At 41.0% G+C, this 14,278-nt stretch overlaps 2 protein-coding genes and 1 non-coding gene across 4 annotated transcripts in view; 1 reads left to right on the plus strand and 2 right to left on the minus strand.

Moving 5' to 3' along the window:
- Positions 1-14,278, minus strand: part of FBXO36 (F-box protein 36) — a 451,851-nt gene that overhangs the window by 414,165 nt on the left and 23,408 nt on the right. The window lies entirely within an intron of this gene.
- DNER (delta/notch like EGF repeat containing) overlaps positions 1-14,278 on the plus strand; it is a 363,829-nt gene that overhangs the window by 114,684 nt on the left and 234,867 nt on the right. The gene's annotated exons all lie outside the window — the stretch shown is intronic.
- LOC126933257 (U7 small nuclear RNA) lies at positions 2,312-2,373 on the minus strand. The gene has a single exon (XR_007718497.1). It is a non-coding gene; the product is annotated as a U7 small nuclear RNA (small nuclear RNA).

Genomic DNA, 14,278 nt, shown 5'->3' on the forward strand with positions numbered 1-14,278 from the left:
CCACGTGTGATACTGCAGGATCCTTTCACGACTTACTTTTTTCCACTCACTACAGTGTTTCTGCGATGTGTCGGTGGCTTTCAGACATAGCTCTAGTTCATTCATTTAAATTTTCATGCAATTTAATTTATTCACCTTTTATGAGTCTTATTCAAGAGATTATTTTCTATCTTGATGTCATCAAGATATTGTCCTATATTTTCATCTAAAGCAGGAATCAGCAAACTTTGAGCAAAGGGCCAGAGAATAAATAGTTTAGGCATTGTGGGCCACTTGTCTGTTGCAGCTACTCAACTGTGGGGAAGCAGCTCTGGACCATGGACATGCTGACGGGTGTGACCGTACTCCAGTAAAACTTGATTTATTAAGATCAGGCGATGGGCCACATTTGGTCTGTGAGCTGCAATTTGTCAACTCCTGATTTAAAAGCTTTGAGGTTGTATTTGTAACATTGTCATACAAAATCCATCTGGAATTCATTGTGTGTGTGGATGTATGGTATAAGTTAGATATTTATGTTAGTCCCGGGGTCAGCAATTAGCAATTATTCAAGTATCACTTACTAAAAAGTTGAACTTTCCTACACTAATTTTTTTTTTTTTTTTTTTGAGACAGAGTTTCGCTCTGTCACCCAGGCTGCAGTGGAGTGGTATGACCTTGGCTCACTGCAACCTCTGCCTCCCGGGTTCAAGCAATTCTCGTGCCTCAGCCTCCCGAGTAGCTGGGATTGCATACATGTACCACCATGCCTGGCTAATTTTGTATTTTTAGTAGAGGTGGGGTTTCATCATGTTGGCCAGGCTGGTCTTGAACTCCTGATTCGACCCCCTCGGCCCTCCAAAGCGCTGGGGTTACAGGCGTGAGCTATCGCGCCCATCCTTCCTACACTAATTTTTAATGCTTTCCCTGTTATATTCGAAGTTTCTCTACATGGCAAATCTCTGCTCTCTCATCTGAAACATTGTTCAATGTAGTTATAGATTTATAATAAATTTTTATTTCTGGGGGGAATAAAGTCATGTGTCTTTATTCTTCTTCAAATTATCTTGAAAATATTTGGTCCTTTCATCTCTCATTTGTGTTTTGGATCAATTTGATAAGTCAGAAAACAAAAAAGAAGCATGGGATTTTGATTGGAGTTGTGCTGTTCTACCTGGGTTAGTATTCTCATTATGTGACTAGCTGAGGGACCGTGAGCAAGTTAGTTTCTGAGCCTGAGAGATAATATGCAGATAACAGTACCTGCCTCACAGGGTGATAGTGAAGATAAAGTGGATTAATATAGGGAGCACGTCAAGAACCATGCCAGATATAGCATAAGCACTCAGAAATCTTAGCTATTAATATCTTTAGTAGAAGTCTTCTTAACAAAGGTATCAGGACAGTTAATCAGGTCAGTTAATTAAAGAAGTTGTGAGGAATTATAGTACAGTTTTGGTTTTCTTTTAAGCATCTTATTTCATCTTAAAATGCGTAAATACATATTCATGCAGGAGTGGAAAAGGTTTTGTTGACCCTTATCCACAGTTCCAAGTGCTGATGGTGGCTTCTTTCCTTGTATGGTTTGTAATTTTTACTGTGCGCTGATTATGATGAGTCTGTGTGTACACATGCATGTGTGTGAGTCCCATGTGTCCTGTATTGTGAAAAGTGTCACTCCACTCCTGTACTGATCCTAAACACATTTTGTTGTTGCTGTTGTTTGAAATGGAGTTTCGCTCTTGTTGCCCAGTATGGGGTGCCAATGGCACCATCTTGGCTCACTGCAACTTCCACCTTGTGGGTTCAAGTGATTCTCCTGCCTCAGCCTCCCGAGTAGCTGGAATTACAGGAGCACACCACCACGCCCGGTTAATTTTTGCAGTTTTAGTCAAGACAGGGTTTCACCATGTTGGTCAGGCTGGTCTTGAACTCTTGACCTCCAGTGATCTGCCTGCCTTGGCCTCCCAAAGTGCTGGGATTAGAGATGTGAGCCACTGTCCCTGGCTCTAAACACGTTTTTAATGTGAATTTTTGGTTTAGGATGTCCACATGAAGGAGGTGTTGTTAATCACAGGGGACATTCATATGGGAGGTTTTAATTATTCATGGGATTTGTTTTTTTTAATCCAAAGACTGTAAAGATGTCAGTTTTTCTGCTGTTACCCCAGGCCTGCTGGTAGATTTATCTAGTGTCCCTTCTGCCCTCTCTAAACAGACATGAGGCTCTAAGAGGCTTCATGTGTGGGGTCGTTATAGTTGCCTCTCCTTTCCTGTGCTCAAGGCCCCATTTCCCATCCCCATTTGAGTGTCTGTGTGTGTGTGTGGGAGGGGGGGCCTTCCTGTAAAAACCAGAACGCCTGCTAGACAGATTCTGAAAGAGCTGGAACACTCCCATGTGATTTTTAGAACCCCAGTTCCCAGAACTGTAGGTCTTACTTCCAACTCTGTAGGCTGTGTGGTCAATGCAGTGTCATCATATGCTGATTCTCTGGTTGTGAATTTTCTTATCATTCCTGAAACTTGAGGATCCCCCCTTTCTTCCATCCCTTTTTAAAGCTTACCTCCGAATCAAAGCATTTTTAATTTTATCTAATATTTTTTTTCACTGGAGAAGGGCCTGGCCATCAGTTCAATTAAAATCCTGAATAGTGAAATTTTCCATCGAAGTTTTTGTTGTATGAACGCCTATGGCATTTGCATATGCAAGATAAGTCACGTGTCTATGATCTTTTTTTTTTTTTTTTTGAGGCGGGGTCTTGCTTCGTCACCCAGGCTGGAGTGCAGTGGCGCTATCTTGGCTCACTGCAACCTCCGCCTCCCAGGTTCAAGCAATCATCCCTCCTCAGCCCCTCAAGTAGCTGGGATTACAGGTGCGTGCCACCATGCCCAGCTAGTTTTTGCATTTGTTTTTGTAGAGGGGGTTTCGCTCTGTTGCCCAGGCTGGTATGGTGTCTATAATCTTTATATACTAACAATTCACATAGTTCAACATGGAAAGCATTATTAAATGGGATTGATTTCATCAACATTCTAAAACAGGTCAGAGGATCCTCTGTGCTCAAAAATTGTTTGCTTGAAAAGCCATTAATTCTATATGGCTATACTTTTCTGACAGTTTTCCCAGTGGGTTCTTCTAGCCTACTAATTTTATGCCCTAATTGGAAATGCTAAATATTTGCATTTAAAGAGGTAACTGGAATGATCAGTATTGTAGAGTGTCTTCAAAGCTACGGTACCTTTGCCATACTGCTTCATTAGATATAATTATACAGGTTTCTTCTGCTTCCCTGTATAGCTGTCCATGTCCACAGAGCTGCAAAATTAAGGTGGTGGTGGGTTTCTGCTCTCATCCCTTTGCTTCCTGTCTGAACTCCTAGGCTGCAGAGCCTCGGGTCTCTGTTGTGACCATCCTTGTTTCTCTGCTTCACAATCCATGACTGTTTCTAGCTGGTAAGGCTTTTACGGATGACCTCTTCCACTTTCAGCCCTGTTTTTTGTTCTGTTATTACTTTTTTCTTTTGTCTTTCATACCTACAAAGGTCCTCTCAGCTTCCTCATGGAAAAAAAAAAAAATAAAACAACCCTGGCCTTTGAGCAGATTTGCTAGACAATCAAAGATCCTCTTTTCAATCTTGCAATGAGACAATCTGAACACACGTGCAGTTTGGAGGTCTTTGGCTCTTGTTGATTTCAAAACAATTGATCCTGGATATCTAGGGCCCCCTGCTCTTTTGGTGGCTTGAGGTTTTACTCATTTTCCTTTTTAGTGTTTTTCTTAGTGTAGCTGTCTATATGAAGCCTGCTGTTTATAGAAGGCTTATCTCCAGATAAATGAGGTTGGATACCCGAAGACTTTAGATTTATCTGCAGAGCCACTGATTTTTGTCCTATTCCCGGGAGCAGATGGGTATTGAAATTAGAGCAGCTGTTTCCAAGTAAGGTTAGAAAACTGAAAAGAGAGCCGAGGGAATTTTGTGTGCCTGCAGAGAGAAACACACACATCAAAGCAGTCAAGAGGCCAGGCAGGTACACGAGAACTCTTGGCACTTGACGGCTCAACCCAAAGCCTCCCCCCCACTTTTACTAAACAAGGTGACCCTGATTTTTCTGCTCTTGCACCTGGTTTCACAGACACTCCTAGATTTCTCTGACTTCTCTTAAGGATCCCAGGCCACCGAGCCTAGCAGATACAGAAGAACGCTCTTCCTGGTAGGGAATGTTCTGAACAAAGAATGATCTAGAAAGCAGTGGGGTCTCTTCTTTGTTTCAGACAAGAAATATTTTTTGAGAGCCTACTACGTGCCTGGTTTTCCAACTTCCTGCTACCCCACGTTGGTGTCATTTGTTCTTTATTTATTCTTTAAAAATAAAGAGCATGTCGTTTGTCCTATTTAAAAAATAAAGAAATGAGAACATTTAAAACATTTGGGGTCCCCAACAAAAGTGAAAATTTCTTTTCAAAGTGCTGCTCCGACTTGAGTTTCCACCCCTGGTTGGCATGTTTCATTGGCTTTCTGTGTCTTCTAGGAGGAAGGTCAAACTCATTAGAGGGGCACAGAGGCTGCTGGCTTTTGGCTTCTGCTGGCTCTCCTGGTCCCTGTGGCTTCATGTGGTCACTGTGCTGGAGGGAGAGTCGCTCTGGAATCTGTGTGCCATTCTTGCCTGGGAGGAAAGTCAGGAAGGAACCTTATGGTTACTTCTGGGTAGAAGCAAGTTAGTTTCATCATCTTTGTTAAATATGACAATCAAGGAACAGAGAGTATGTCAGATATGTGTACATGGTAGGTGTTTTAAAGACAGTTTTCAAAAATTGCAAAGCACAAAATATATGCAGAAAAGTGCCCCCCAAAATATGTACAGCTCAATGTATTATCATAAAATGAACACCTGTGTAACCACCACTCAGATCAAGGTTGACCATGTTGCCCTCCAGCAGCTTCCTCGTCTCCACCTCTCCCAGCTCCCCAAAGTTAATCACTCTTCTGACTTCCAGCATGGGTCACTTTTGCTGTTTACAATCTTTACACAAGTGGAAAAAGCACTGTGTTTGGGGGAATTCGTTCTACTTGTTGTATAAGGCTATAGTTCTTTCTTTTTTCATGGCTGTGTAGTATATTTTATCAGTATACTATAACTGTTGTCATCCAGCTCATTAATATTCTTACAGTTAGTGCTCTTTGTGTTCTGTTTATTACATATTTGTTTACTATAAGGTTACACAGATATTCTCTTCTATTATCTTTTTGAAGCTTAATTTTTTATCTTTCAGTTGGATCTACAATCCAATTGGAGTTTATTTTTGTATATGGCTTGAGAGAGAAAAAAATCTTCATTTTTTTTTTTCTCATTGGATATCAGTTTATTGAAAAGACTCTATTCTAGAAGTCAGGTGTCCCTGCGTGATCCTTTCTGTTTCTTGTCTCTCTGTTCCATTGGTCTATTTGTTCATCTTTCTGCCAATATCATGCTATCCTAATTACTATAGCTTTAAAATTCCTGCTTTCTAATAGAGCAAGCCCTCCCACATTGTTCTTATTCAAGCCTGTCTGTGCTATCGTGGGCCATTTTACAGAAGCACACAACTGTTGTGATTTCTGTTGCAGCAGCATTGAATCTTGTAGGTTACTTTAAGAAAAATTTGAGTCTTTCTAATATCGAGTTTTCTAATTCATGACTAGAATATTCCCCCTTTACAATTCTGTTTGTTGAGATCATGCACTTTTAAAATTTGATTTATTACCAGGAATTTAATTTTTTTCATCTATTATAAATAGCCCCTTTGAGAAAATTATCTTTAGTTTGCTGCTGATACATGGAGATGCAAAATATTTTTATTTTTTGGTAAATTTTGACCTTGCATGCAGCAAACTTGCCGAAGTTCCATATTTTAATAATTCATCTGCATAAATAATCATATAGTCTGTAAATTGACAGCTTATTTTCTTATTAGATCCTTATACTTTCTTTTTCTTTTTGCCTCATTGCACCGTGTAGGACATTTAGTGCAGTGTTCAATGGAAGTGGTATTAGCAAACATCCTTGCTTTCTTCTCAATTTCAGAGAGAAACTGTTCTCCCTTTCACCAGTAAGTATTATATTTGCTCAAGGTTTTTTGTAGACACTCTTTATCGGATAAAAGAAGTTTCCTTCTATTCTTAGTTTGCTAAAAGTCTTCACTCTACCTAGATGTTAAATTCAATAAGTGTTTTTTCTGCAGTGGTTGAGATGATCATACAATCTTCACAGGAAGTTTAGTTCCCAGTTTGCCTGCAGACTTCTTTTCCTGCGTACAAAGGAGGCAGAAGTCGACATATTTCTTGTATTGATGGAATTGTTGTTTTGTAAAAAAGAGTTTGATAGGATGTATGAGTGTCTCTGATGAGAGGCGAAACAAAAATGTATGCACTGGAATTGTTCTGCAAGTTTTTGATTCAAGAAACTGGACTTTGAATGACTAAAAGTAAAAAAAAAAATAGCATTTCATTTGAGGCTGGTGTGCCTATGTCAGTAAGTGCAGTTGAGTGCTATCTCTTTTTTTTTTTTTTTTTTTTTTTTTTTTTTGAGACGGAGTCTCGCTCTGTCACCCAGGCTGGAGTGCAGTGGCCGGATCTCAGCTCACTGCAAGCTCCGCCTCCCGGGTTTACGCCATTCTCCTGCCTCAGCCTCCCGAGTAGCTGGGACTACAGGCGCCTGCCACCTCGCCCGGCTAAGTTTTTGTATTTTTAGTAGAGACGGGGTTTCACTGTGTTAGCCAGGATGGTCTCGATCTCCTGACCTCGTGATCCGCCCGTCTCGGCCTCCCAAAGTGCTGGGATTACAGGCTTGAGCCACCGCGCCCGGCCGAGTGCTATCTCTTAGGACTTAGTTAAATATGGAAACCAAGGGACAAAGGGCAGATCAGGTTTTTGAAGAACAATTCATTTAATTCTTGATATATCTGCAGCTGAGCAGAGCTTAGAGATTCATCACTATGACTTATCACTATGTGTTGATCAGAGTAAAGCAAAAGTATTGAGATTTCAAGGTAATTTCCAAATGCAGTATGTTTTAAAGAGAGCATGAAAAAGTAGGGAAACAATAAGTAAGGGTTTATTTTTAATGGATTCATTTTATAGCCACATGTTTCAATTCTGCTTATAATTTCCTTTTAGCCTACTTACAAATGTGACTCAACTCACATACAAAAATCAGGACAAGCTGGTTTCAAGAAAACTGACTCAGAATTGAGGGGAATACTGGACTGACCAAATTAATCTTGGAATAATTTTTTGAATTGATGTAGAGTTTCTAAGACAGAAGTAAAGACATATCAAAACATGGAATGTGTATTTCACTAAGACATATAGTTCTTGATTCAGTAAAATGAATGAGCATTTTTATTATTTGGATTTGGAGAAAATGTCTTGGGATGCATTTCTTGGCTGAGTCTACCACTGGCATAAGCACTATAGTGATTTTTTTTTTACATCTTTATTCCCAGTGAGTAAGCAGTTGGTGTTGGAATATAGTTGAAATCCTTATTAAAGAAGGTGGGAAAAATTTCATTTTGAGACAAAAATACTGTGATAGTTGGACCCCAACATTGTTCATTTGTGTTTCAGAAGGAAGATGACATTTACAACCAGTGCAATTCCTATTTCAGACATAGAAACACAATATTAAGAACTTAAAGGCCTTTAGAACATTCTAGTCCCATCCTTTCCTTTTACAGTTGAGGGTGCTGAGCCCCAGGAAGCTTTCTTGCCTAGTCCAAAATCACCTGCAAATGAGACTGGAACCCCAGTCTTTCTCTCCCATATCGCGGTACCTCAGGGTGGCAATTGTTCATTCTCGTTTCTCCAGTAACCCTAAGCTCTAAATTCTGGAGTCATCTTTGTTTTAGTCTCTCCAATTGGCAGACACGGACACTCTCCTGCTATTTCAATATCCCATTAGTCTGTGTGACCTTTCCCCACCCACTGTCTTCTATGGGTCCACCTAGTTCTATATTTAGCCTTGGCATAGGTTGCTCATCATTCATCTCCATTTAGTTCAGCTGATGGATGGAAAGGTTGAGGGAGAATTTCCATATTTCTTCTAGTGAAGGAAAGGTGGGGGTATGATTGTGTTCTTGTGTTCATTCATTGTGTTCTTGCTTCAAGGTGGACTATCAAGATGTGCATTCTTTTCATAGTACCAAGATTTATTCTGCAACCTTCCTGCACATAATTATGACTAAAAGAATGTCTGGTCCTTTAAGTTGTTTTGCCAAAGGTCCTTCTGTTATTTAATCACTTGGTGCCCACCAGTCCAGTTAGGGAGTTGCATGGGGGGAGAAAATAGATGTTATTGCTATCAAACTTGTAGGGCGCTGTTCAAGATAGTTTTCTTTTTTGAAGTCTTTCCAGGTGACCCCATCTACCTGTTTTCCTTCTTTTGTGAACCCCAAAGTCTGTACTGTCTAGATCAGGGATTGGCAAACTAAAGGGACAGATAACAAATATCCTATAGGCTTTGTGGGCCAGGTGCTCTCAGTTGTCACTACTCAACTGCTGGTGTGTTGCAAAAGCAGTCAACACATAAACAGGTGGCTGTGGTTGCATTCCAATAAAGCTTTATTTACAAAAACAAACTGGATTTGGCCTGTGGTTGTAATTTGCCAACTTCTAGTTTGTATTAACAATTTCTAAATTTTGGTTTTGGGACCAGGTACCTCAGAATCATGTGGGAAATGCTGAAAGATACAGGTTTCTAGGCTTCACCTTTAGAGTTTCTGATGAGCGGCCTGGAGCTGGGGAATCTGTGTTTTAAAAGTTCCCTGATTGATTCTGCTGCTTAGACAAATCACTAAAACAACGGCCCATTCTAGTTATCTGCTTCCCTCCTTCATTCTTTCCTTTTCTATTTTCCTCACTCCCTCCTTTCCATCCTCCAGTAAATATACATACAAAGAAATATATAACATTTTATTTGTGTTTAAGATTATATAAAATGGCATGATTCTGTAGATTGCTTATTTTGTAGATTGCTTGTTTATTTCTTTGCCCTTTTTATTGAGGCATTTATCTTGTATTGATCCTAAAAATTCTTTCTATAATCAGGGATTTAGTCCTTTATAGTATGTTGTGCATTTCTTCCTTCATGATAGTGTTGCCTTTTAAATTTATTCATGGAGTTTTATGGTTTAAAAATAATTTTGATGGTGTGAAATGCACTGTTCCCCTAAGGCAGTGGTCTCAATCAGAGATGATCTTTCCCCAGGGGATGTTAGCAATGGTTTTGGTTGGCATAACTTGGAAGGAGGGATTCTATTGGCATCTAGTAAGGAAGGATGCAGGATGCTGCTAAACATCTTACAACATACAGGGGAGTCCCCCATGACAAAAAGTTATCCAGTTCAAGGTGTCAAAAGCACCACAGTTGAGAAAACCTGCTTTAAGGCTATTTCTTTATTTTACTTATTTTATTTTTTATTTTTTATTTTTTTTGAGACGGAGTCTCACTCTGTCACCCAGGCTGGAGTGCAGTGGTGCGATCTTGGCTCACTGCAAGCTCCACTTCCTGGGTTCATACCATTTTCCTGCCTCAGCCTCCTGAGTAGCTGGGACTACAGGCGCCCGCCACCACGCCCGGCTAATTTTTTGTATTTTTAGTAGAGACGGAGTTTCACCATGTTCGCCAGGATGGTCTCGATCTCCTGACCTCATGATCCGCCTGCCTCAGCCTCCCAAAGTGCTGGGATTACAGGCATGAGCCACCGTGTCCAGCCTGTTTTTTTTTTGGTAAGACACACCCTCCTCCTGTAATACTAACATCTCTATTAAAATCTGTATTAAAACTTTTAAAATTGACTGCTACTCAGACAAATTACTAACATAATAGTCAGTTTTACTTCCTTCTTAACACCATACACAAATTCCCCCTCTTCTTTCACTTCCTTGCCTCTGTCTTCTTCTCCACTCCTCTATAAGTATCACGAGTCCCCTGTGTCCCCTCTGTGGCCAGCGTGGTGCTAGGTCATATAATGTCCCCTACCCACTGCCCAGAATTTGTAAGTTCTCCTCTGGGGCTTTGTCGCATTTGGTTTCCTCAAGCACCCTCCCATTCCCCCTGGATGCCTTTGCCCACTTAGCATGGGTATAAGTGAGGGAGGGGCTGACCTCTGGTTGGCTCGGTTCTTCCCTGGACCTTCTGAAAACTGCCAATGCAAGCTTAGTGGCCGTCAATAGAATCCTAAGTCTTCAACCTGGAGGAGGCCTTTCGAGATGCGACCCCAGCTCCTCCCTTAATGCACAAGGAGTGTGTGTCCAGAGCAGGTGAGCAACTTGTCCCACCCACCTGTCAAGAACAGGGCCAACACCAGGGCAATGCTTGCTCAGCTGGCTCCCATTTCCCATTGGAAAACTCCCAGACCAGCTCTTCCTGGTGGAGACATCCAGAATTGCTCTCTTTGTTTTGCTGAAAGCTGCCACTGTCATTCTAAAAGAGGCTGGTCCCAACACCTGCTCATGATCTCATTTCCTATTTGCTATGATCAAATCCATTCTCTCCCTCAGCATTAAAAAATGTAAGGTAGTTTAATATAAAGGTGTTGGGGTGGGTAACCTCAATCAAACAAAGGATCCTAATAGCTGACATGCATACCAGCAGGGCATGCAATTGACGAGCTGACTGCTCAGGGCAAGTCCACGTTAACGTCTCTGACTCTTCGATTGGACTGTGAGCTTTTCAAGGGCCAGATAAGGCTTTATTCATCTTCCTGACCCCTCTTATGGGCATCCTGCCTGGCACATCATAGGTGCTTGATAAATGTTGCATGAATTGCTGATTGGCCATATTGAGTTTTCTGTAAAAGTACAGAAGAGGCAGGGCTGAAACCCATACATTTTCTAAACTGGTATGGAAGGGAAGTTAGTTACCTGGGCATCTCCCCAGGCCCCACCATCATCCAGGTAATGCTGATGCAGGTGTCCACACTTCAAAGCAACCCTATTAGCTTGACTTACTATGTCTAATGACCCTATCAATGGGCCTCTTTCATGCCTTTTAAAGTTGACATTTCATCCTTCCGTTTGTCTGCTGCAGAGGACATGGGAATTGCCAGAAACATGGGTGGAGAGAGTTTAAGGAAGAAAAACAGGCCATGGCTAAAGCGTCACACTGCTACTGCCTTTGAATCACAAGTCCTAGGAGAGGCTGGCACCCTTGCTCAGGTCTGGCCTCCCGTTTTACTCAGTCCATTCCCCCCGAGCTGCTCTTGGTTAGGGTGGACATTATTTGACACGGCTGAAAAGTCTAAAATAAAATGTGGAAAATAGTTTCAGGTTAGTTCTATGATGTGAAAAAATATGGCGTAAGCAGATGAATTGATGTGATGCAGCAAGCATACAGCGTTTAATAAATGGGCCTGCTGGTTCACTGTAAGCAGAAGCCCATTAACCCATGGGCTTTCTCTTTCCTCTTTATTATAGCTGGTATTACAAAGGCTTAATCATTTTTTCCCCATCATTAGAATCTAGAAATTATAGCTCGGAAAATATAATGTATTACATTTTATGCATTCCCGAAGTTAGGTCTATTAATTCTGATATTTTGCCTCATTATGCATTTTGGCAGTTTGGTTATTACCTGCTCATAGTTCAGATTTAATGGGATGCAAGACCAGAAGCGACCTCTGCAACAGGACCTTTTCCTTAATGAGAAAAAATACAAATACAAACTTAAAAAAATATTGTCTGTATACAGAAGCATAGGACTTATGATAAATATTTATGATTTGCTTAAAAGTTAATGATTGCACCTTATCTCATATATGCTGTTATGAGTTGAAACAGCTTTCCCAAAAAATAAAACTAGTCTGAAGTGTTAGAGAAAATAATGGCAGAAAGCTGCCATTGTTAATGAAACAACTAATATACACGCCAAGGAAGTAGCATTGGGATAAAATTATTTTTAAAAAGGGCCCAATGACCCTGCAATGCATTTAATTCTCTGCCTTGTACCCTGTGTGTGTGCATATATGTGTGTGTGCATGTATGTGTGCGTGCATGTGCATGTGTGTGCATGCATGTGTGTGTCTGTGTGCTTGTGCATGTGTGTGCATGTATATGTGTGCTTGTGCATGTGTGTGTACATGTGTGTGCATGCACACTCCATCACATTATCCACTGCTTTGAATCCCTGTAGAAATTTATTTTACTGACTGTTTAATTTTTAGCTTTTGTCGTCTCTTCTTCACTAAGAGTGTTTCTCCTGGCCTTCCGTGTCAGTCATTCATTCTTCAGCCCACATGCTATTTGTGCATTCCTCTCATCTATGAAGCTCAGACAACAGCACTTAGGGTATTATTGATTCTCATCATATTTTCTTTCTGGCTCTTTATCCCTTTACCTGATGGGACTGACTCCTGGACGTAGCAAATTGAGCATTGCCACGAGACCTGCCCTTTGCCACCCAGCTCCATCAACCAGCACCTCTGACACTTCCCACTGGGGTGAATAGCTTCACAAAGTAGCTCACAGAGATGGTCCCTGAGGACCAGAGAAAGGTGGCTTGGCTCACTGTGTTGAAAGCCACTTGTGAAGTGGGTCTGTACTCTTCCTGCCCTCATCAAGGCTGCAGCTAGGTTGTGCTGGTTCTGTCTTACCTCTCAGGTTGACAGAGCTTTTACTCCTTTGAAAGAAGACTTAAAGTTATTTAATTACTTTAAAACACCACAGTGGGACATTTCAGGCTCCCCTTTGACTTATGTTCTCAAGATCTGAGACTGGGCCTTTGAGAATCCTGATTGCATTTAACAAGGCAGTACACTTCACAGGCTCTGGCAGCTGCTTGTATATAACATCATTCACATCCATTCACTCGCTCATTCATTCATTTAGTAAATGTTTATCCAGCAGCTCCCATGTGCTGGGCACTGTTCTAGGGCTGTGGATACATAAGTAAATTAAACTGAAAACAGAAATTGGACCTCAAAAAGCCTACATTCTAGTGGCGGAAGAAAAAAACGAATGTATTAAATAATTTAAAATTTATGTGAGAAGATGATGGATATTTTAGAAAAAATAAAGCAAGGAAAGGAGTCAAACACCAGCATCACACAATATACCCAGGCAGCAAACCAGCACATGTACCCAGTGAATCTAAAATAAAAATTGAAAAAAAAAAAAAGAGGAGTTGACATTGTCAGAGGCTAGAGACCTTGCTCTGTTAAATAGGGTCCTCATCAGAGGATGGCATTGGAGCAAAGACTCAAAGGTGGCTCAGGAGCAGTCTTGAGAAGCCAGGGCATTCCAGGCAGAGGGGACAACCGGTGCAAAGGTCCTGGGACAGGAGAGTGCCTGGAGCATAGGAGGAGCAGTGAGCAAGCCAGTGTGTGTGGAGCCAGTGAGGGAGGTCAGGGGCGGGAGGTGAGGTCAGGGAGAATGGGGCAGGCACATCACAGAGGGCTTGTAAAACTTGGTGCATACAGGCTGGACATGGTGGCTCACGTCTATAATCCCAGCAGTTTGGGAGGCCAAGGCAGGTGGATCACCTGAGGTGAGGAGTTTGAGACGAACTTGGTCAACATGGTGAAACCTCATCTCTAATAAAAATACAAAAATTAGGCGGGTGTGGTGGTGGGTGCCTGTAATCCCAGTTACTTGGGAGGCTGAGGCAGGTGAATTGCTTGAACCTGGGAGGCAGAGGTTGCAGTGAGCCAAGATGGCACTATTGCACTCCAGCCTGGGCAACAAGAGTGAAAATCCATCTCAAAAAAAAAAAAAAAAAAAAAAAATTAGTGAATACTTTGGCTTTTATTCTGGGTAGAAGTCATTTGCGTAACATTGCTAAACCTCAACTATAAAATTAGAATAATAAATATACAAATGTACTTACCAAAAGATTTGTAGTAAGGATGAACTAAAATAAGAAATGTAAAATGCCTAACAGAATGGCAGGCGCACACATAAGTATTGTGAATAGCAGGTAGGACTCGGTGCTTTTAGTGCTTGTACTAGGTTACTAGTTGTAAACGTTTAGTGCTTGTACTAGGTTACTAGATGTAAACTCCCTAGGGACAGATTTAGGGTTTTTTTTTTTTTTTTAATTTTTTAAACAGCATTTTATACCCAGACCTGGTACAGTTCTTGTCATAGTAAGTCCCCAATCAGTGTTCATTGAGTATTACCATTATCATACATTTTTCTAAAAAAAGCATTCAGGTAATCTTAATTGGCCTACATTTAATACCTACTTGTTTTCTGTTGCTTACAAAAATATAACCCTTATCTTCTGCCTTCTCTACAGGAATTTTTTTTTAGCGTGATAATAAGAT

Source organism: Macaca thibetana, chromosome 12 (genome assembly GCF_024542745.1).
Source record: "Macaca thibetana thibetana isolate TM-01 chromosome 12, ASM2454274v1, whole genome shotgun sequence".
NCBI classification, from domain to species: domain Eukaryota; kingdom Metazoa; phylum Chordata; class Mammalia; order Primates; family Cercopithecidae; genus Macaca; species Macaca thibetana.